A 22819-nucleotide genomic window follows, 5' to 3' on the forward strand; every position below is an offset into this window, starting at 1 on the left:
TGAGTGCAGGTGAGTGAAGTGGCGCCATGCATCTAGGGAGGGAGAGACGGGGATTGTGAGGAGGGGGACATATAGGGAGGGGCCTCTAGCCTCCCTGAATCACCTGATTCGTGTTGCTTCATGTAAGAACCGCCCCTGTGCAGAGCCATGAGGCCAAATACAAAATGTAAATGACTGGGCGTGACATGATGTTGAGGACCCTCAAAGGTGAGTGTGGGGGAGGGGGGTTGGGATTTGGAATGTAAAACTGAAGCCACCTGAAAAAGCAGTAGACCGAGGACACAGAGAGAGGACCGGTAAGACTTCTCTCTACAAACGTGAGTCTGCAACTCTGTTTTTCCAGGTCACTTCACATTTGCTTTCAATTAGCCGGGGAAGGTGGGGAGAACTATAGTAAAAATAAATGTAGAAATTAGATGATCACTCTAGATTGTAAGCTCGAAAGGGCAGGGATCTTCCCTTAAAGAGGAACTCCAGTGAAAATAATGTAATAAAACAGTGCTTAATTGTTACAATAATTGTGTATAAATGATTTAGTCAGTGTTTGCCCATTGTAAAATCTTTCCTCTCCCCGATTTACATCCTGACATTTATCACTTGCCGACATTTTTACTGCTGGCAGGTGATGGCAGTGGAAGGAGATGCTGCTTGCTTTTTTGGCAGTTGGAAACAGCTCTAAACAGCTCTTATTTCCCACAATGCAACAAGGCTCCCACAGTGCGATGTCAGAACCATGGTCCTGACATCACACTGTGGGAGGGGTTTCCCCACAATATCAGCCATACAGAGCCCCCTGACGATCCGTTTGAGAAAAGGAATAGGGAAAGGGGGTATCAGCTACTGATTGGGATGAAGTTCAATTCTTGGTTACGGTTTCTCTTTAAACTCAGCGATGGATCGGGGGACCTCACAGCCACGCCTCCTGACGACGGAGGTTCCCCGATACATCAACATGCGACGGCACACGACTGGCGCCAACAAGAGTTCAAACGATCATGGCAGTGAGGGATCTTGTCGCGGTGCACTGCAAAGTATTGTACGCCTAATCGCGCAATCGTACCCACTTGACGAGATATCTGAAATGGTCGCTCAAAAAACACAAAACGCTGGCCGTTGGAAGAATCGTGAGGTGGGTATGAGCCTTTAGATTCTCTTGTTTCTGCTATACTTTATCACATGAACATCTACTCATTAACCATGAATGTGTTTGTATGTGTATTGCTGGATGTCCTGATTGTAACTATGGTTCCTCCTGCGGCCCCCACGTTCCAGCGCTATCACCCCTGTTCAAATTTTCTGCCACGGGAGGCTTTGGAAGCTCTCATGTCCCTGAGTGCTCCCAAAGACTGGCGGCTCTGTACTGTGCAGGTGCGTACAAGAGCAATGCTAACGCAGCCCGGTGCAGCCCGTCTTTGGAAGCCCTCTAGAGACACAAGGGCTTCAAAGGACTCTTGGTAGCTGGCAGAGCTGTAATCCACCAATTGGTTGAAGAAGCTAATGGTGACAGTGCTGGATGGGGACCGGAAGAGGAAATGGAAGGGTCTTTAGGACACAGAGCCTTCCCTCTCCATAGGTAAGTATCTGATAAAAAAAAAATGTTTTAACCTATTAGCAGTCAAACAAAGTAAAGCTTTATTTGGCTTCAGGGCTGAATTTTTTATGCCCTTCCAAAGCCTGGCAGGCTACGCTGAGTATGCAGAGCGGGCAGCAGGGAACTTTTATAGTTAGTGGTCTCGATGGGTGGATCGCCTTCTTCCTCCACCGCGGCGTCGATGTAACCCCACCAGTCTTCTAAGTTGCGATCACATGATGACGTGATCGGGATCCAAGGGACCATGTCAGGGTTACATCGCCACCCGGGTGGAAGAGGGGTGATGGAAGAGTCTCTTCCATCACCCCTCTTCCACCACTGGGTGGCGCTGTAACATTGACACGGTCTCCTGGTTCGTGATTTCATGTCCCATCATGTGATTGGGACCCCGAAGACCTGTCGGACGAAGAGACTGTTTGGAACAGGTAACTATAACTGCTCCCTGCTGCCCTCTCGTTTGGCTGCACTAGGCTGGTTGAGTAGTTCAGCGGTCTTCAAAGGAAACATTTTGTATAAAGCTGCTATGGGTTAAACCATTACAGATTCACTTTAAAGGGCATTTTATTGATAAAATGTGAAAAAAAAATCACCTAGGAGAAAACATTGGACAAGAAGTGAATTGGATGGGGTCCTGTGTCTGTAATCCACGTCATCTGAAGCCACAAACTGATGCAGAGACTGGCAGAGGAGCAGAACGTATATGTATGCAATTACCAGATTGGACTGAAAATGACATGTAATTATCTTTCTCCATAGCAGAGCGCACAGCAGACACTCCTTTATAAACAACCATTTGTGATGTTTTTTGTATGATGTGAGTTTCTTGTTTAAAGTAACCATGAAGCATGAAAAATATATAGATACTCAGGGTGTTGCTAGGGTCCTAAGAGATCTGGGGCACTTTTGGGCACGAAAGATGGATGTGGTCATGCGCCAATGGGTGTGGTCATGGTTGGAGCAACATGTACATGAACTTAACAACAGTCTAAGTAAACCCCCCCCCCCCCCTCCCCCTGCAGAGTAGCACAGTGGAAGGAACTACTCATCTCCATTCTCTCTTCAAGTCTGGAGACATCCCCTGTAGCTGGCGATTCTCCCCCTAGCATCTGAGAGTCAGACGCTAGGAGCTCTAGCATCTCATAGCGTATGATTCTTTCTCAAACACTAGAGGAGAAGCCCAGTAGAGAAAATGTCTGCTGACTCTGGAGACCAAGCTGCAAGAGTTGTGTACTGCCACCCGCTGTCTGACTCTGCCGGGGGCAAATCCGGGGCACCCCAGAATAGATCCAGTGCATGTGCCACTGATCTTTGGGGCTAGCAATGCCCCTGATACTCACCTATGGAGAGGGAAGGTTCTGGATCACATAGAGCCTTCCCCCTCCTTCAGATTTTGCTCCTTTGGAACACCTCGGAAGGCTTTGGAAGCATTGGGGTCCCAGAGTGTTTCTGAAGATGGATGCACCCGTACTGCGCATGCGCGGCCCTGACTAGGTCGTGCACAGTACGGATCTGCTTGGCTTCAGAAGTAGGTTTCCAGTGTGTGCTTTATACAGAACCAATTTGCAGTCCATGTGTTTCCAATGTGTAACCTACAGAGTGCCTGTCTGCAATTTATACAGAGCAGGATCATCCACAAGGCAACCTAGGCAGGTGCCTGGGACCTAAAGGTTATTAATCTCTGACCCCTAACCACCTTAGAGTAATAAAAAGACTACGGGGGGAGTCAAAATTACTATCTTGCCTTGGGCCCCATTTCTTCGTAATCCTTCTCTGAGTCTATATGTTTCCTATTTACTAGCTTATACTATAGCGCCAGTCTGCAGTCCATTCTGCGCATGTGTGTAGTCTACATAGTTCAAGCACTATATTGTCATTGTATGTAAAAACAAAATTACTTTTCAGAGTGTCATAGTGACATTACACAGTGACAGCCTGCAGTCCATATATTTTAAATGTGTAATCTATATAGTGCCAGTCTGCAGGCTATGTTTCCACTGTTTAGTCTATCTAATGTCAGTCTCCAGTGTACAAGTTTCTAGTGTTTAGGCTATATAGTGTCAGTCTGCAGTCTATGGGCTTGATTCACTAAGACAAATAGCATGCCTTATCCGAGTTAACACACCTTATAAGAGATAACAAGCCTTATTAAAGCTAACACACCTTATCAGAGTAGCATAGCGAGCGCTAAGAACTTATGCCTGCTAATTGGCAATGACGAGAGCTCCACTCGTCCTGCCCTGAACCCCTGCGGGTTTGTAGCGCTTGCTATGCTACTCTGATAAGGCGTGTTATCTCTGATAAGGCATGTTAACTCAGATAAGGCATGCTATTTGTCTTAGTGAATCAAGCCCTATATGTTTTCAAATTTCCAATATTTAGTCCATATAGTGTCAATTAATAGTCTATATGTTTCCAATGTTTAGTCTATATAGGGCCTGTCTGCAGTCCATAGGTTTCCAGTCTAACGTCTATCTGTAGTGCACGTTAGAAGTACACGTGTCCATTCTGTAGTTTGTGTAAATTTATTATGGTTACATAATACAGAGCTGGTAAATAACATGGACATCAGCGTGTCTTATAATAAAACATACAGCAATTACAAGAAACAAAAAGGAAGAGAGCTCTGCCCTAGAGAGCTTACACTCTACAGGGCTCCATTGTGCAGGGCAGTCTATATAGTACCAGCCTGTGATCTATAGAGTGCCAGTCCACAGAGAGGCACGCTGCAGCAGTGACCCCTTGTGTTCTCTGTGGGCACTGCATTGTCACCCCATGACCCCCCGCCACCATCCTTTCCTCTTATAGTGGCTGAAAAGGCCGGACTCCCCCCCTCTAGTGCCCAAGACTCTTTGCCAGTGACCCCGGTCTCTGCTTCTCCCCCCGTCCTGTGACCTCGACGTGGCGACAATAACAGGATCGGCCGTGTTTGTGCAGGAGTGTGAGAGAGGAAGCAGCTGTCTTCCTGACTCTGCCCGGTCTGCCACAACAAGGAGCTGGGAGAAGATTCCCAGCCAGCGAGCATTGTCCGCCACTCCAGCATCGCTCCCACCAGCTCGCTGATTATTATTATTTCATTCATGGCGTGAATAGAGGACTTGTGTGATTACAGACACAGCATAAACCCCCACCTGCGTACAGTCCCCGAACAACAAGACGTTTCCACGCGGTCAAATATACAGTAAATCACACATGTGACCGCGCAGCTCAGTCCGTTCCCATCCGAAGGTCAACAACATCGAAAGCTCACTTGCTCCGGTGCTGGGATCCTGGCCTACAAGTGCACCTTCCTCCCAGGACTCCTGTCCTCCAGCCACATCTCCACCGCAGAACTCTCCAGTAACATGCTGGTATTGTGTGGGATTACACATGCGCTGGAGAGGACCAACAGCTGCAGGCAGGGACGTAACAATAGCCTCTGCGACCCCTGCAACCGCATGGGAGCCCGGGGCTGTGGTGGCCCGCCACTTCTCACTCTCCTTACCCACATGCAGAGTAGCACAAGGATCAGAGTAATATTTACTTGCTTCCAGCACTGTGGGTCTCCTCCCTGCATCACAGCCACACTGTTTCTGCTGCCATTTGCTGACTCCAGACCACATGACCGTTGCGAGTCACGTGATTGGGAAGTGGCAATTTGCAGCCGAGGGTGTGATGCATCAAGAAAACCAGCAGCACTGGAGCAGGTAAATATTACTATGGTCTTCACACTATTTTGCAAGCATGTCGGGGGAAGGGATGTGCGGGGGAAGGGGAGGGGCAATTGGGTACGGCGGGGAAAGGCTTTTATTCAGGGGGGCCCCATAACATGGGCCTCATGGGCTGTTGTGACACCCCTGGCTGCATGCCGTGGTGTGCCTTCTGCAGGCTGGCGAGGTGGCGGATTTGGCAGATTCGGCCAATTCCCAAGAGATTTCATGCTGATTAGAGCCAGTTCTGTCAGCTGCCCATACACCGCAGGCCATTACTCCTAAGCACCGTGCTTTGGGAACTGAAGTTATGGGGGTGTTATTAACATTTATTGTTATATCAGGTAGAGAGGGGGACAGAGACGGTGGAAAGATGATTAGTTCTCTTTTACGCATATTAAGTTTTAAGAAGAGAAAGGTTATGAAAAGGATAAAGCAGACAGGCAGTCAGGAACACGTGTGAGGAGGGAGTTAAGGTCTGGGACTGAGAAGTACAGTTGTGTATCGTGTGCATATAAGTGATACTGAAAAACAAATGAGTTGATTAAGTTGCCAAGGCCATGCATGTACAAGGAAAAGAGGAGGGGGCAAGGACAAAGCCTTGAGGTACCCAAACAAACAAAGGATGTGGAAAAAAGATCTGTTCTAAGATTGTGGCCATACACTGGTTGATTTGCCATCAGATTCGACCAAAAGATAGATCCCTCTCTGATCGAATCTAATCAGAGAGAGATCGTATGGCCACCTTACTGCAAACAGATTGTGAATCGATTTCAGCCTGAAACCGATCACAATCTGTGGAGCTGCCGCCCCCCTCATACATTACCTGTTCCGGCCGGTGCGAGTCCCCTGGTCCACCGCTGTCTTCCTCTCCGCCTGGTGCCGGCATCTTCTCCCATAGGCATCCGCGTATAACTTTCTGTCACTCCAGTGACAGCGGAAGTTCAAATAGAGCGCCCTCTATTTGTACTTCCGCTGTCACTGCAGTGACACAGGAAGTTATGCCGGATGCCGGGATGCGGAAGGTGATGGGAGAAGATGCCAGCCGGGAGGTGACAGCGGGGACTCTTGCCGTAGGAGCAGGTAATGTATCTTCGCTGTATTGCGTCGGTCGTCGGGCATTCGAACGCCGCTATCGACGCACTCCCGACCCGCGAAAAATCTTCCGCACGGATGGATCGATGGGAGTCGACGGGAACGATGGATTTCGGACGGAAATCCATCGTTCTGTCAGCGGTGTGCGCTGCGATTTCACGGCCGTTTCGATCACTGGCCGTGTTTCGGCGGGAAAATCGTTAGGTGTATGGGCCTACAAACTGTGGCATAAGAGACTGTGAAACACCTTCCAGAGAGGAAGATATCCAGGAGGGTGTGAGGCCCTTTATGCCTATAAATTAAAGTTGGAGCAAGGTGTGGTCAAAAGTATCAAACACCAATGACAGATCAAGAAGGATGAGTATGCAATAATGGTCGTTGGATTTAGCTGTAAAAAGATCATTGGCCACTTTAGTAAGAGCTGTTTCTGTGGAGTGTTTTGAGTGGAAGCCAGACTGGATCTGATGAAGCTAGGAGTTAGCAATAGCAGATAAATATTAGCTTAGTTCAACATGTATGTGTTGTTCAAGTAATTTACAGGGGTTGGACAAAATAATGGAAACTCCTTGAAAATCAACAAAATATATGTGAATATGGTGTAGATCCACGTTTTGTGGCAATTACAGCCTCAATTCTCTGAGGTACTGATTCATACAAATTGTGAATTGTTTCCAAAGGAATTTTAGCCCATTCTTCAGTTAAAACATCCTCCAGTTCTTTTAGAGACGATGGCGGTGGAAATCGACTTCTTGCTTGAATCTCTAATAACGACCATAAATGCTCAATAATGTTGAGGTCTGGGGATTGTGGTGGCCAGATGAGATGCTCAACTTCATTAGAATGTTCCTCATGCCATTCTTTAATCATTCTAGCTGTATGGATTGGGGCATTATCATCTTGAAAGATGGCATAGGATGAACTTGGTCGCCCAAAATTCCTAGATAGTCTCGGCTGTTAATTCTTCCATGAGGGGAAATCATTGGCCCGGCGGATTTCCAAGAAATAGCACCCCAGATGATCACAGAAACACCGCCATGTTTTACGGTTGGGAAAAGGCAGTCTGGATGAAACGCTTCTTTCGGCTGTCTCCAAACGTACACTCGGCCAGAGGTCGGAAATAAGGTAAACAATGATTCGTCAGAGAAAATCACATTTTCCACTGCTCGAGGGACCAATTCTGGTGGTTTCTACACCACTCTAAACGCTTTGAAACATTTGTCTTTGAGAGCAGAGGATTTCTAATTGCAGTTCTTACGTGGAATCCAGATTTGTGCAACAGTTTTTGTGGAAACTGGGTTCTGTAGGTGTTCATTCAGCTCTGCAGTGATTTTAGGAGCAGTGGTCTTGCAAGCTTTTCTAAGAATTCGATTTAGAGTCAGACCGTCTCTCTCAGACAACTTCGACTTTCGGCCACAACTGTGCTTTGTTGAGGAAGTTTTTCCTTCTCTTTCAAAGGCAGTCATTACTTTTGAGACAGTACCTCTTGAAATGCCAAGCATTCTGGCAGTTTCTGTTACAGTAGCGCCTGCTATACGAGCACCAATAATTTGGCCTCTTTGAAAGTCTGAGAGATCTGCCATTTTTATAAATTATAACCAACTTTGGTTTAACTATCTGTAAAAAACAATTATTTTAATTAAACTTATCAAGTAACAAAAATAATAAATGAAAAAAATTTAACATATGTCAAGTTTTGATTGCTTAAAACATGTTCAAAGATTATGATGCCAAAATGTTAGGTGTTTCCATTATTTTGTCCAACCCCTGTAGATGTGAATGGGAGAAGTGACACAGGGCAGTAGTTGGTAGCGCGGTGGGATCTAGAGATGGTTTTCAAGTAGTGGTGTCAAAGCCATTTTGAGTGAGGACGAAAGATGCCAGTGGGGAGGGATAGGTTAAATAGCGATGTTAGTACAGGGATGAAGGATGAGGATAGCTGTGGAATGATGGAGGGAATAGAATACAAAGAATAGGTGGTGAAATGGGATTTGGATATTAGAGCGGAGAGAGGACAGACAGAGAGTAGTCCAGAAGAGAGGTGTAGATGGAATATTGATAAGATGTGAAAATATCTTCTAGGAGAAAAAAGGAATTATATATGGGCTATAATGAAAAGGCAGGATTCACTGGTGAAGATCCTGATGCTGGGAAAGATCAAGGGCAAAGGAGGAGGATCATCTGCATAATTCCTCAATCTACCTATCAGGCTCAACTTTCCCTCCTCACCCCGCCCATCCACTAGTCCTATTGAACAGCTTTTGCTCCACCTGATGCCGATTGGCTGTTGTTTGAGAACTGTCAAGATGATTTTATCTATAAATGTAGCCACCGTCATATTGTTTTTTATTGATCTGAAGAGGCGTTCCTCCGTGAAACGTGTTACCTCTCTGCCCAATAAACTACCCTTTTTCTCCCAAGTGCTCCCCGTCCATCCTTGTTTAGAACCGCTGCATTACCTAGCAGCTGGTAGACGCTCTTCATCCCGCACAGTGGGAAGGGACACTCCCGCTGTACTACCACTCAGGGGAGTGCTGGTGTCTCTGCCGTACTGTCAGCCGTCTCCCCGACACCATTGAGCCTTGGAATCACGCAGCCAGTGACACGGACACCTGCTGCTGAAGACCCGCTGGCAAGCCTGGTCCCAGGCTACCTTAAAGGGGCACTATGGCGAAAAATTTTAAATATGTGCAAACATAAACAAATAAGAAGTACATTTTTTTTAAGAGTAAAATTAGCCATAAATTACTTTTCTCCTATGTTGCTGTCACTTACAGTAGGTAGTAGAAATCTGACAGAAGCGACAGGTTTTGGACTAGTCCATCTTTTCATGGGGGGATTCTCAGGGATTTATTTATTTTCAAAAGCACTTAGTGAATGCCAGTTGCTCTGTCCAACTGCCAAAAAAACTGTGTCGCTAGTATGGAAGCTGGCCAGCATCATTGTTGAAATCCATTTTAGGGAATATCTTTATAAAGAATAAAATCCTTGCTGAGAATCCCCTATGAAGAGATGGACTAGTCCAAAACCTGTCGCTTCTGTCAGATTTCTACTATCTACTGTAAGTGACAGCAACAAAGGAGAAAAGTCATTTATGGCTCATTTTACTCTCGAAAAAAACGTACTTCTTATTTGTCTATGTTTGCACATATTTTACATTTTACAATTTTTTCGCCATAGTGCCCCTTTAAAGGGGACAAAAGCTGTTATAGGCTGAACTCTGTGTCAGCCCACACTTACCAGGTGAGGGGGATATTTACATTTGGAGCAGCCAGGCAGGAGGCGTCCGTCGTGTTCGTTGATCATCATTATATAGAATGCCGTTACTGTAACGCATGTGATCGAGCACTTGTAAGAGATCGTTCCAGGATTTCCTATCAACGTATATGATTGATTTCTGCTTGAAGCCTGCAGAGGCGTAGCTATGGTTGGGCAACGGGGAGCACATTCCCCCGGGCGCAGCACTGTAAGGAGGTGCAGTCTGGGGTGGCTACCGGACCCCCAAGTGAGTAAAAGACAGCTCGCTGGCTGCCCGAAGTGCCCCTGCTTCTCTCCCTCCCTCTGCAGAGGAATGCCGAAGTTTTAACAGCAGCAGAACAAGGGGGGCACATCTGCCTAATTATAGGGGTACATCTGGCTATCAAAACGTGGGGAAGGGAGGCATATCTGGCTATCTAAAGGGGGGCATATTTGGCTAACTAAACGGGGTGGGAAGGGGGTCACATCTGGCTATCTAAACATCATTTGTACATTTGGCTCCACCCATGACCACACCCACATTCTGATGCATGGCTTTGCCCAATTTGTCCGGAGGGGGGTGCAAAAACTGTTTTTGTCACTGAAAAGCCTAGCTATGCCTCTGGAAGGCGGTCAAATCATCAATTGGGCATGTTTGTTGTGGCACCAATTTTCATCCGATTCAATAAAATTGTAAAATCGTGGGCTGTAAAATCGGTAGCTGTATGGCCACCTTTAGATGTCATTCTAATCCTCTGTCTATTATATAACAGCAAAATGCCTTGATAAACAGTGAATGAGATAACAGCATACATAATGCACCTGTAGGAAGGTCAGGATGAAATATTCAGCACTCTGGTGTCTCCTGTAGAGAGCTCTGAGGGTCTCAACAGAGATGTGACCCTGGTGTATATTGTCTGCACTGAATTGAGAGTTGTCTGTGCTGGTTCGGGGGCCTCTGCTCTGGGCTGGGGGGATGAGCTCATGCTGTCCGTGCTGGTTCGGGGGCCTCTGCCCTGGGCTGGGGGGTGAGCTCCTGCTGTCTGTGTGCTGGTTCGGGGGCCTCTGCCCTGGGCTGGGAGGAAGGGGGGGAAAGCTCATGCTGTCCGTGCTGGTTCGGGGGCCTCTGCCCTGGGCTGGGGGGTGAGCTCCTGCTGTCTATGTGCTGGTTCGGGGGCCTCTGCCCTGGGCTGGGAGGAAGGGGGGGAGGACAGCTCATGCTGTCCGTGCTGGTTCGGGGGCCTCTGCTCTGAGCTGGGGGGTGAGCTCATCCTGTCCGTGCTGGTTCGGGGGCCTCTGCCCTGGGCTGGGAGGAAGGGGGGGACAGCTCATGCTGTCCGTGCTGGTTCGGGGGCCTCTGCTCTGAGCTGGGGGGGAGGGCACTCAGAACAATGATGGAACACTCGGCTGGCAGCCGGAGAGGAAATGAGAAATGTTCCCACCGATTCTTGCCAAACGCTCACCATTCCCACACTGAGGGGAGACTGCCAGAGACACAACGCATCAGCTGCGCTCTGCATGATGTCATACAGGGCTGCATTGTGCCGTAACCCGTAGCAATCATTCCATGCTGTGGTGATTTCCAGGGACGTGACGTCGCTCAGCTGGGCGCTGGCAAGCGGACTGTGCAGACACTATCGCCAAATGTAACACCCAGGGCTGCCAAGCAGGTGATTATTGATGGTCCCAAGGGGGGCAGGGGTAAAGTAATTTGGGCCCAGGGATTAGCAGGCAGGCGTCTAAAGGCCCATACCCACTAAAAGATTTTACCAAACAATTTTGCGCAACCAACAATTTTTTTCACAATATCGTGCAACATAGTTCAATGAAAGTTCATTAAACGATGCTCAACGATGGCCAACTGTGTGCAATAATCGTTCAGTTTGGACAACTGTCATGATGGATCTAATCATAGACCGAGATACAGTAGTTCAATGTCGCGTTCGTGCCTGTCGTTTGTTCCTAAGGTTGTGAAAGATGGATCAGGGAACAATCGTTCGTTGCATCGTTTGCCACCGCATATCCGGCGATCTATCTTCCGCGGCCTTTGTGGTGCGTACTCAGCTTAAAGGGGAACTCCACTGAAAATAATGGAATTTAAAAAAAAGTGCTTAATTTTTTTAATAATTATTTATAAATGATTTAGTCAGTGTTTGCCCATTGTAAAATCTTTCCTCTCCCTGATTCACATTCTGACATTTATCACATGGTGACAGCTTTACTGCTGGCAGATGATGTCTGTGGAAAGAGATGATGCATTTTTGTCAGTTGGAAACAGCTGTTATTTCCCACAATGCAATACGGCTCCCACAGTGTGATGTCAGCACCCTGGTGCTGACATCACACCGTGGGAGGAGTTTCAACACAATATCAGCCATACAGAGCACACTGTTGATCCGTTTGAGAAAAGGAAAATATTTCTCACGGGAAAGGGGGTATCAGCTACTGATTGGGATTAAGTAGGGGCGTAACAATAGAACCTGCAAGGGATGCAGCCGCAGGGGAGCCCAGAAGCTGCAGAGGGCCCGGTAGGTGGAGAAGTTTCTTTTCCCTGTCCTGAGAGACTGACAACTAAGGGCACGGGGAGAAAAAGCTTTCTATTCTCTGCACAATTGTTCTAATGACTGTATCTGCTTAGCCACTGATAAGCAATCATGCAAAGTTTTGCAGGCAAAGATTTGTAGACAGTCCCTATTCAGTGCACAGCAGGCTTTTGTGTACAGTGCCCAGCCCCCAACCTCTCTACCTCTTCCCAAGTGCTGCCTGTTGTAGTGATGGTGGAAGAGTCTGCAGAGCCAGTTTTGCGCCATCGGAAGACAGGGTGAGTGTAATAAGCTGAGGCTGGGAGCACACTTCTCTGTCAGTTTTCTGTATGCGTTTTCTGCGGGGGGCAGGGGAAGACCGGGGGGAAGGGGACCCCATCCTAAGTCTCTCAGAGGGGCCCAGTGATTTCCAGTTACGCCACAGGGATCCTTGGTTACAGTTTCTCTTTAATAGAGGCATGTCGGTAATCGGGTGCCCAAGTGCTGAGCTGGGCAACCGATGTGGGTGTGTAGCAACCGATCGGTTACTACAGAGGCATAAATGGATTTGTAGCTCACCCTAGCAGCCGTTTAGGTGCTGGGATTACGAGGTTCAATTTAGGCACTTAGAGGTGGGGGTTAGGCATTGGTGGTGGTGGTGGGGGGGTTGATTTAGGCAATTAGTGGGTGGGTTTGTTGTTTGTTTGATTAGGGCTAGGCATTTGGTGGGAGCATGGCCGGATTTCTGGCAAGGCCTGTTGGCCATGGCCTAGGGCACCAGATAAACAAGGGGCGGCCTGCAGATAGTGGGCATTATTTGCAGGGCATTATTTGCAAGTGTCCAAACAAATGAAAGGGGCCAGGATAACTGCACTATTAGTACCATCTGGCATCTGCCTGTGCTGTGCTACAGGCAGCTGCAGTCCGTTAACCAAACGTTTGTGAACAGTGTGTGACTAGCAAAAAGTCAGACCTTGTCCAATGACATAGCAGCAGCTACAGGCAGTTACAGAAGGCCGGGTCTCACACACTTGGTGTGGGGGATGAAAGGACCAGGGGCAGCACCAGCAAATAGTACAGAATACAGAAGGCAGCTTTTCACAGTACCCATTTCTTAATTATTGATTGGCCAGCGCTGTTACCCTGGAGACAGCAGTGGGTACAGGACTCACTTTTACGTGTTGCTGACCCCACCCAATGTCCAGTTGTGAGCCACTTTTGACTGTGTGTGTGGTGGACAGCTCCCACCACGGCCATCACCTGTAGATCGCTTGATTGACCAGTTCCCCCGTGTGACGAGATTGATTCACGTCACGTTGCCATGGAGACCTCGGCACTAGCCGCAATAGAGGACACCAGCGGCCCAAAAGTTTTTGGGTGTGTGTGTGTGGAGAGAGGTGGTAGGATACGGTTTCGGTTGGGGCGGCTGGTAATAGTCGACCTTGGGCGGTAAGAAGTACAAATCCGGCCCTGGGTGGGAGGGTTTGGTTTAGGAACCAAAAATAGGGGGGGGGGGGGGGAGCAGTGGGAAGGGGGGTTAGGAATTTAGGCATTAGGTGGGGGGTTCGGTTTAGGCACTTAGAAGAGAGCTTTTTAGTAAGAATGGGAGGCGGGGGGAATCGGGCCTTGAATTTTGCCGTGCATGGATTGGTCTAACAAGGCCCCAGCAGGGCTGTATTTAGGGTTGGGGCTCCCCTAGGCACCCCAAACCTATGGCGCCCCCCCAGGAGAATGTTGGCGGCGCGCGAAGCGCGCCGCGGCGAAAAATGGGCGTGGCCACAGAATGCAGTGGGCGTGCCCATAACATAGTGGGTGTGGCCAATTAAAATATCCTAGTAAGAGTGCAGCCCAAAGTCAGTGGGACCATGGTTTCTCCCTGGGTATAAGTAAAGTGACCTTAAAAAAGCAAGTAGGAAATGTTCCCCCCTCCCCAAACCCCCCCCACACCCACACACACACACACACACACACACATTAGCCAGTGTTCTCTCGCACAAAATAGTGGTAGGTATTAGTGTGAGCTCCCCTGAGAAAAGTCAGTAACATGACTATGTTCTCTGCAAAGTGCTGCAGAAGATGCCAGTGCTATATAAATACATAATAATATGGTAGGACATTAGACTATGGGAGAATTAGATTGTAAGCTCCTCAGAGGATTGTTAGTGACATGACTACGTACTCCGTGAAGTACTGCTAAAGATGTAAGTGCAATATAGTACAGTGGTATGGCAGCATGATGGCGTAGTGGTTAGCACTCTCGCCTTGCAGCGCTGGGTTCCTGGTTCGAATCCTAGCCAGGTCAACATCTGCAAGGAGTTTGTATGTTCTCCCTTTGTCTGTGTGGGTTTCCTTAAGACACTCTGGTTTCCTCCCACATCCCAACAACATACGATACAGATAAGTATAATGTTAATTGGCTTCCCCTAAAAATTGGCCCTAGACTACGATACATACATAGACATATGACTATGGTAGGGATTAGATTGTGAGCCCCTCTGTGGGACAGTTATATGACAAACCAATACATACTCTGTACAGCGCTGCGTAATATGTTGGCGCTATATAAATAATTAGTATAAGTACAGTAGCCAGGTCTATAGGTGTCCAAATGTAGACATACTATAGGTGTCCCCAGTATAGATATCCAGGTCTATAGGTATCCCCAGTTTAGGTAGTAGTCAGGGGCGTAACTAGAAATCACTGGGCCCCCTTGCGAGAATTTGGATGCCCCCCCATAGGTGCCAAATAATCATAATGGGGCAGCGTTTCACCATAAAATAATCGTAATGTGTGCAGCATTTCAGCAGAGAATAATCACGAGTGCAACATTTCAGCAAAGAATAATCGCAATGTGGGCAACATTTCACCAGAAAATAATCGCAATGTGGGCAACATTTCAGCAAAGAATAATCGCAATGATTGCAACATTTCAGCAAAGAATAATCGCATTGGGCTCTATTCTCAAAGAGCCAAAAGTACCGCAAAATTTTACCGGTAAATTCCCGCCAGCGGTAAACTCCGCATTTTTTTAGCATTCACTAACATTTTCCGCATGTTTGCCGCATGCGGGAAAAAAGATGCGGAAACAGGCATTATTCATGCGGGAATCATGCGGTAAAAAGGTCGCATGAAAAAGTGTTTAAAAAAAAAAAGTTAAAGTCCACCAAGCACAGCCCTTAAGCCTCCACACTTCATTAAAGTCAATGGGATGCGGAATATATCACCTACTTCTTGTAGGTGATAAAAATTCGGTAATTAACGAAGAAAAGATGCGCCTGAACATCTTTGAGAATTGATCTTTTATTGCGGAAAATACCGACTTTTGCGGAAATTTTACCGCATGAATCCCGCACTTTTATCACACTTTTTCCGCATGCGGAAAAAACATGCGGAACATTTTGAGAATCCCAACTTGCCGGTATTTTGGGTGCAAACTTCCCGCATGTACTTTACCGCATGCGGAAACTCATTGAGAATAGAGCCCAATGTGGGCAACATTTCACCAGAAAATAATCGCAATGAGTGCAACATTTCAGCAAAGAATAATCGCAATGTGGGCAACATTTCACCAGAAAATAATCGCAATGAGTGCAACATTTCAGCAAAGAATAATCGCAATGTGGGCAACATTTCACCAGAAAATAATCGCAATGTGGGCAACATTTCAGCAAAGAATAATCGCAATGATTGCAACATTTCAGCAAAGAATAATCGCAATGTGGGCAACATTTCACCAGAAAATAATCGCAATGAGTGCAACATTTCAGCAAAGAATAATCGCAATGTGGGCAACATTTCACCAGAAAATAATCGCAATGTGGGCAACATTTCACCAGAAAATAATCGCAATGAGTGCAACATTTCAGCAGAGAATAATTGCAATGTGGGCAACATTTCACCAGAAAATAATCGCAATGTGGGCAACATTGCACCAGAAAATAATCGCAATGAGTGCAACATTTCAGCAGAGAATAATTGCAATGTGGGCAACATTTCACCAGAAAATAATCGCAATGTGGGCAACATTGCACCAGAAAATAATCGCAATGTGGGCAACATTGCACCAGAAAATAATCGCAATGAGTGCAACATTTCAGCAGAGAATAATTGCAATGTGGGCAACATTTCACCAGAAAATAATCACAATGTGGGCAGCATTTCAGCAGTAAATCACACAGTGGGCAGCATAACACCAGTGGGCTGGCTGAGTACCTGGCTGGGTGAGCGGGTAGTGGGCTGGCTGGGTAGCTGGGTGAGCAAGCAGTGGGCTGGCTGAGTAATTAATTGCAGTATTTGTATAGCGCCTTTCTCCTGTTGGACTCAAAGCACTTGCGAGGCAGCCACTAGAGCGCACTCAGTAGGCAGTAGCAGTGTTAAGGAGACTTGCCCAAGAAACTTCTTACTGAATAGGTGCTGGCTTACTGAACAGGCAGAGCCGAGATTTGAACCAAGGTCTCCTGTGTCCGAGGCAGAGCCCTTAACCATTACACTTTCCAGCCACTGCCTGGCTAAGCGAGCGGGCAGTGGGCTGGGTACCTGGCTGGGCAGCGGGCTGGCTGGGTACTTGGCTGGGCATGCGGGCTGGCTGGGTACCTGGCTGGCCATGCGGGCTGGCTGGGTACCTGGCTGGCCATGCGGGCTGGCTGGGTACCTGGCTGGCCATGCGGGCTGGCTGGGTACCTGGCTGGCCATGCGGGCTGGCTGGGTACCTGGCTGGCCATGCGGGCTGGCTGGGTACCTGGCTGGCCATGCGGGCTGGCTGGGTACCTGGCTGGCCATGCGGGCTGGCTGGGTACCTGGCTGGCCATGCGGGCTGGCTGGGTACCTGGCTGGCCATGCGGGCTGGCTGGGTACCTGGCTGGCCATGCGGGCTGGCTGGGTACCTGGCTGGCCATGCGGGCTGGCTGGGTACCTGGCTGGGCAGCGGGCTGGCTGGGTACCTGGCTGGGCATGCTGGCTGGCTGGGTACCTGGCTGGGCATGCGGGCTGGCTGGGTACCTGGCTGGGCATGCGGGCTGGCTGGGTACCTGGCTGGGCATGCGGGCTGGCTGGGTACCTGGCTGGGCATGCGGGCTGGCTGGGTACCTGGCTGGGCATGCGGGCTGGCTGGGTACCTGGCTGGGCATGCGGGCTGGCTGGGTACCTGGCTGGGCAGCGGGCTGGCTGGGTACCTGGCTGGGCAGCGGGCTGGCTGGGTACCTGGCTGGGCATGCGGGCTGGCTGGGTACCTGGCTGGGCATGCTGGCTGGCTGGGTACCTGGCTGGGCATGCTGGCTGGCTGGGTACCTGGCTTAGCATGCGGGCTGGCTGGGTACCTGGCTGGGCATGCGGGCTGGCTGGGTACCTGGCTGGGCATGCGGGCTGGCTGGGTACCTGGCTGGGCATGCGGGTTGGCTGGGTACCTGGCTGGCCATGCGGGCTGGCTGGGTACCTGGCTGGCCATGCGGGCTGGCTGGGTACCTGGCTGGCCATGCGGGCTGGCTGGGTACCTGGCTGGCCATGCGGGCTGGCTGGGTACCTGGCTGGCCATGCGGGCTGGCTGGGTACCTGGCTGGCCATGCGGGCTGGCTGGGCAGCGTGCTGGCTGGGTACCTGGCTGGGCATGCTGGCTGGCTGGGTACCTGGCTGGGCATGCGGGCTGGCTGGGTACCTGGCTGGGCATGCGGGCTGGCTGGGTACCTGGCTGGCCATGCGGGCTGGCTGGGTACCTGGCTGGCCATGCGGGCTGGCTGGGTACCTGGCTGGCCATGCGGGCTGGCTGGGTACCTGGCTGGCCATGCGGGCTGGCTGGGTACCTGGCTGGCCATGCGGGCTGGCTGGGTACCTGGCTGGCCATGCGGGCTGGCTGGGTACCTGGCTGGCCATGCGGGCTGGCTGGGTACCTGGCTGGCCATGCGGGCTGGCTGGGTACCTGGCTGGCCATGCGGGCTGGCTGGGCAGCGTGCTGGCTGGGTACCTGGCTGGGCAGCGGGCTGGCTGGGTACCTGGCTGGGCAGCGGGCTGGCTGGGTACCTGGCTGGGCATGCTGGCTGGCTGGGTACCTGGCTGGGCATGCTGGCTGGCTGGGTACCTGGCTGGGCATGCTGGCTGGCTGGGTACCTGGCTGGGCATGCTGGCTGGCTGGGTACCTGGCTGGGCATGCTGGCTGGGTACCTGGCTGGGCATGCTGGCTGGCTGGGTACCTGGCTGGGCATGCTGGCTGGCTGGGTACCTGGCTGGGAAGCGGGCTGGCTGGGTACCTGGCTGGGCATGCGGGCTGGCTGGGTACCTGGCTGGGCAGCAGGCTGGCTGGGAAGCGGGCTGGCTGGGTACCTGGCTGGGCAGCGGGCTGGCTGGGTACCTGGCTGGGCATGCGGGCTGGCTGGGTACCTGGCTGGCCATGCGGGCTGGCTGGGTACCTGGCTGGCCATGCGGGCTGGCTGGGCAGCGTGCTGGCTGGGTACCTGGCTGGGCATGCTGGCTGGCTGGGTACCTGGCTGGGCATGCGGGCTGGCTGGGTACCTGGCTGGGCATGCGGGCTGGCTGGGTACCTGGCTGGCCATGCGGGCTGGCTGGGTACCTGGCTGGCCATGCGGGCTGGCTGGGTACCTGGCTGGCCATGCGGGCTGGCTGGGTACCTGGCTGGCCATGCGGGCTGGCTGGGTACCTGGCTGGCCATGCGGGCTGGCTGGGTACCTGGCTGGCCATGCGGGCTGGCTGGGTACCTGGCTGGACATGCGGGCTGGCTGGGTACCTGGCTGGCCATGCGGGCTGGCTGGGTACCTGGCTGGCCATGCGGGCTGGCTGGGTACCTGGCTGGCCATGCGGGCTGGCTGGGCAGCGTGCTGGCTGGGTACCTGGCTGGGCAGCGGGCTGGCTGGGTACCTGGCTGGGCAGCGGGCTGGCTGGGTACCTGGCTGGGCATGCTGGCTGGCTGGGTACCTGGCTGGGCATGCTGGCTGGCTGGGTACCTGGCTGGGCATGCTGGCTGGCTGGGTACCTGGCTGGGCATGCTGGCTGGCTGGGTACCTGGCTGGGCATGCTGGCTGGGTACCTGGCTGGGCATGCTGGCTGGCTGGGTACCTGGCTGGGCATGCTGGCTGGCTGGGTACCTGGCTGGGAAGCGGGCTGGCTGGGTACCTGGCTGGGCATGCGGGCTGGCTGGGTACCTGGCTGGGCAGCAGGCTGGCTGGGAAGCGGGCTGGCTGGGTACCTGGCTGGGCAGCGGGCTGGCTGGGTACCTGGCTGGGCATGCGGGCTGGCTGGGTACCTGGCTGGGCAGCGGGCTGGCTGGGTACCTGGCTGGGCAGCGGGCTGGCTGGGTACCTGGCTGGGCAGCGGGCTGGCTGGGTACCTGGCTGGGCAGCGGGCTGGCTGGGTACCTGGCTGGGCAGCGGGCTGGCTGGGTACCTGGCTGGGCAGCGGGCTGGCTGGGTACCTGGCTGGGCAGCGGGCTGGCTGGGTACCTGGCTGGGCATGCGGGCTGGCTGGGTACCTGGCTGGGCATGCGGGCTGGCTGGGTACCTGGCTGGGCAGCGGGCTGGCTGGGTACCTGGCTGGGCAGCAGGCTGGCTGGGTACCTGGCTGGGCAGCGGGCTGGCTGGGTACCTGGCTGGGCAGCGGGCTGGCTGGGTACCTGGCTGGGCAGCGGGCTGGCTGGGTACCTGGCTGGGCAGCAGGCTGGCTGGGTACCTGGCTGGGCAGCAGGCTGGCTGGGTACCTGGCTGGGCATGCGGGCTGGCTGGGTACCTGGCTGGGCATGCGGGCTGGCTGGGTACCTGGCTGGGCAGCGGGCTGGCTGGGTACCTGGCTGGGCAGCAGGCTGGCTGGGTACCTGGCTGGGCAGCGGGCTGGCTGGGTACCTGGCTGGGCAGCGGGCTGGCTGGGTACCTGGCTGGGCAGCGGGCTGGCTGGGTACCTGGCTGGGCAGCAGGCTGGCTGGGTACCTGGCTGGGCATGCGGGCTGGCTGGGTACCTGGCTGGGCAGCGGGCTGGCTGGGTACCTGGCTGGGCAGCGGGCTGGCTGGGTACCTGGCTGGGCAGCGGGCTGGCTGGGTACCTGGCTGGGCAGCGGGCTGGCTGGGTACCTGGCTGGGCATGCGGGCTGGCTGGGTACCTGGCTGGGCATGCGGGCTGGCTGGGTACCTACCTGGCTGGGCGAGCTGGCTCCTGGCTGGGTAGCTGGGCTGCAGTTGCCAGCGGCTCCTTGCAGCGGCTCCTTCGCGTGTCTCCCGGGCTCCTGCCCTCCAGCAGAGTGGCAGCTGTTGGCCAGGCCCAGGACGAGATCCTTAACTCTGCATGCCCCCTCCTGGTCTAGTGACGTCACTAGACCAGGCGGCGGCATGCAGAGTTAAGGATTATGTCCTGGCCGGCCGCAGCCACTCTGCTGGAGGGCGGGGGTGAGCGAGCTCCCCTTATCTGTAAGTGCCCTCTCCGCCGCTCGCCCCCCCCCCCCCCCCCCCCCGCTCAGCAAAAAAAAAAAAATTAAAAATTTTTTTTATGAATAGAAAAAAAAAAAAAATAAAAAAAAAAATAAATGAACTATAGGTGGCCGCCCCCCCCGAGGACCCGCCCATGGCACCGGCCCACGGGTGCCTCTTAGTAGATACGGCCCTGGGCCCCAGAGGTGTACTTTGTCAGGGGCCCACTAACAGATGATGCGTCCACCTCTTGCTTTTTATCTGGTAAACAAGTAATAAGGATGCTAACCAGGCAATCCAAAAGTTAAAATCACTATTACTTTTCTTGTTGATAAATGATCATTCCCCAGTTTACCTGACACTTATTTGGTACACACAAAATTTGGTACAGAAAAAGGAAGTTGCAGGGCATGCTGGGTTGTGTCTTATTTTGCTTCTCTACTTCCCCTCAGACTTAACCAATGCAGCCTAATTGGCTGAAGCCTCTTTCTCTCCTGATTTCCCCTCCCACTCCTCTGTTCCTCTCTGATTGGCCAATATTTCTCATGCTGAGACAATGCATTCTCTATAGTGAAGGGCGGGCAATGCATACACAATCAGGCAGAGGAAGTAAGGGAGGAAATGACATCAAGATTGGCTTCAAAATAGCCACAGTTAAAATGGGAAATGCTAAGAAGGATTTTCTCTTTTTTTACTGTAGAAAAATCACTAAAATCAAAAGGTGGTCAGTGCTATACATCTGTTATGTAAGTAAAGCAAGTATTTATTTACTTATATATGTGTTTTTTTTCTGAGATAGTATGGCTGACAGCTCCTCTTTAAAGAGGCGGAATGTAGTGCCTTCCCCCCACACACATTTCTCTTCTCACAAAGCACTTCATTTATAAACTGCTAAAATTCCGGTTCCATAGTCCGTATTTTCCAGCTTCCTGCTTGCTAGCCAGTGAAGAGAACCGGTCACGTCTTCCTGTTTTTGTTCTGTGCTAACACTGAGTGATTCCCCGCACTGCGCCCCTCCTCCGCTTTTTATATTCTGATTGGGCAATAAAGATGGTCAGTGAGATGCAGATCATTCCGAGTTGATGCAGAATTATCAAAAAGATGATCATGACAGCCGGGTAACTGGCATTGTTTATAAGGGAATGAAAAAGACACCCTCCGTATTCCTCTCACTTCAGGTTCCATTTTAATTTTATCTAAAATCGAATCAAAATCAGGTGTAGTAATATTGATCACTTCTAACCAATACATTTTCAGGTGGAGAGTGATTGATCGCTTGCCACATTGAACTGTTGAGGTAGGCACACATCAGGTGACTTGGTGACCGATCGACTATCTGATTTGATAATTATAATCGAATCGGATGAAAAGCGGTGCCACCAAAAGCATGACCGACTGGCAATGCGACCAATTTCAGGACGAAAATTGGTCACATTGTTGATCGCACATGCTGCAAGATGTTTGGCTGACATGCTTGGTCGGGTGCGCGGCAGTAACTGCGTGCAATTTTGGGATAATCAACGAATGCAGCAAAACCCCCCGGGGCTGCTCCCCCAATGTTAAATGTCCCCCTGGTGCCCAGTGCAAGGTATACATTACCTGTCTGCGGTCTCCGCTTGTCCCTCCGCTGGCTCCGGGCGCACTCTTTGCTCCATACATGCACGCCGAGTGGTTTCCTAGTAAGGGTGCGTGTGTGACGTCAGGCGTCATACACGCGGCAACGTTACTAGGCAACACTGGCACGCGTCCGGAGCCAGCGGGGACAAGCGGAGGCCGCGGACAGGTAATGTATACCTTGCACTAGGCACCAGGGGGGATATTTAACATTAAGGGGACAGCGGCGGATGCGGCATCACAAGGCTGATTCCGGATTGATTTCGGCATGAAATTGATCGGGAATTGCCCTGTGGTGTATGGGCATCTGACAGAGCTCTCTCTTATCAGATTCGATCATAGAGATTTGTCTCTTTGTCCAATCTGCTCGTATAGGTACCTTTAAGGTGCCCATACATCAGATGATGTATGGGCAGATTGACCAAGAGACAGAACTCTCTCTGATCGGAGGGGGATCTGTTGGGCACCATAAATCGCAGGCCGATTCCCAATCAATTCCAGCATGACATTTTTGGGGAATGGGCCTTATGACGTTGCCTCGTCACCTTGCCACCCCTGGCCACTGCGCCCCCCCCCCCACATGTACCCCCGGTGCTCTGTGTAATTAAATTATACTTTATCTGTTGCCGCCTGCTTCTGTCTCCGCACTCCTTTTGAATTTGAGCCCCACATGGTTGC

The 22819-nt window shown here is 51.4% G+C and overlaps 1 protein-coding gene across 4 annotated transcripts in view; it reads right to left on the reverse strand.

Moving 5' to 3' along the window:
• Positions 1-20400, reverse strand: part of DPM3 (dolichyl-phosphate mannosyltransferase subunit 3, regulatory) — a 29978-nt gene extending 9578 nt beyond the window's left edge. For all 4 annotated transcript variants that reach the window (XM_068252529.1, XM_068252526.1, XM_068252528.1 and 1 more), the window contains exon 1: positions 20257-20400. The gene's annotated coding sequence lies outside the window, so the exon portion shown is untranslated. The remainder of the gene's footprint in view (positions 1-20256) is intronic.
• Between the last annotated feature and the right edge of the window lie 2419 nt (positions 20401-22819).

This window comes from Hyperolius riggenbachi, chromosome 9 (genome assembly GCF_040937935.1).
Source record: "Hyperolius riggenbachi isolate aHypRig1 chromosome 9, aHypRig1.pri, whole genome shotgun sequence".
NCBI lineage: Eukaryota > Metazoa > Chordata > Amphibia > Anura > Hyperoliidae > Hyperolius > Hyperolius riggenbachi.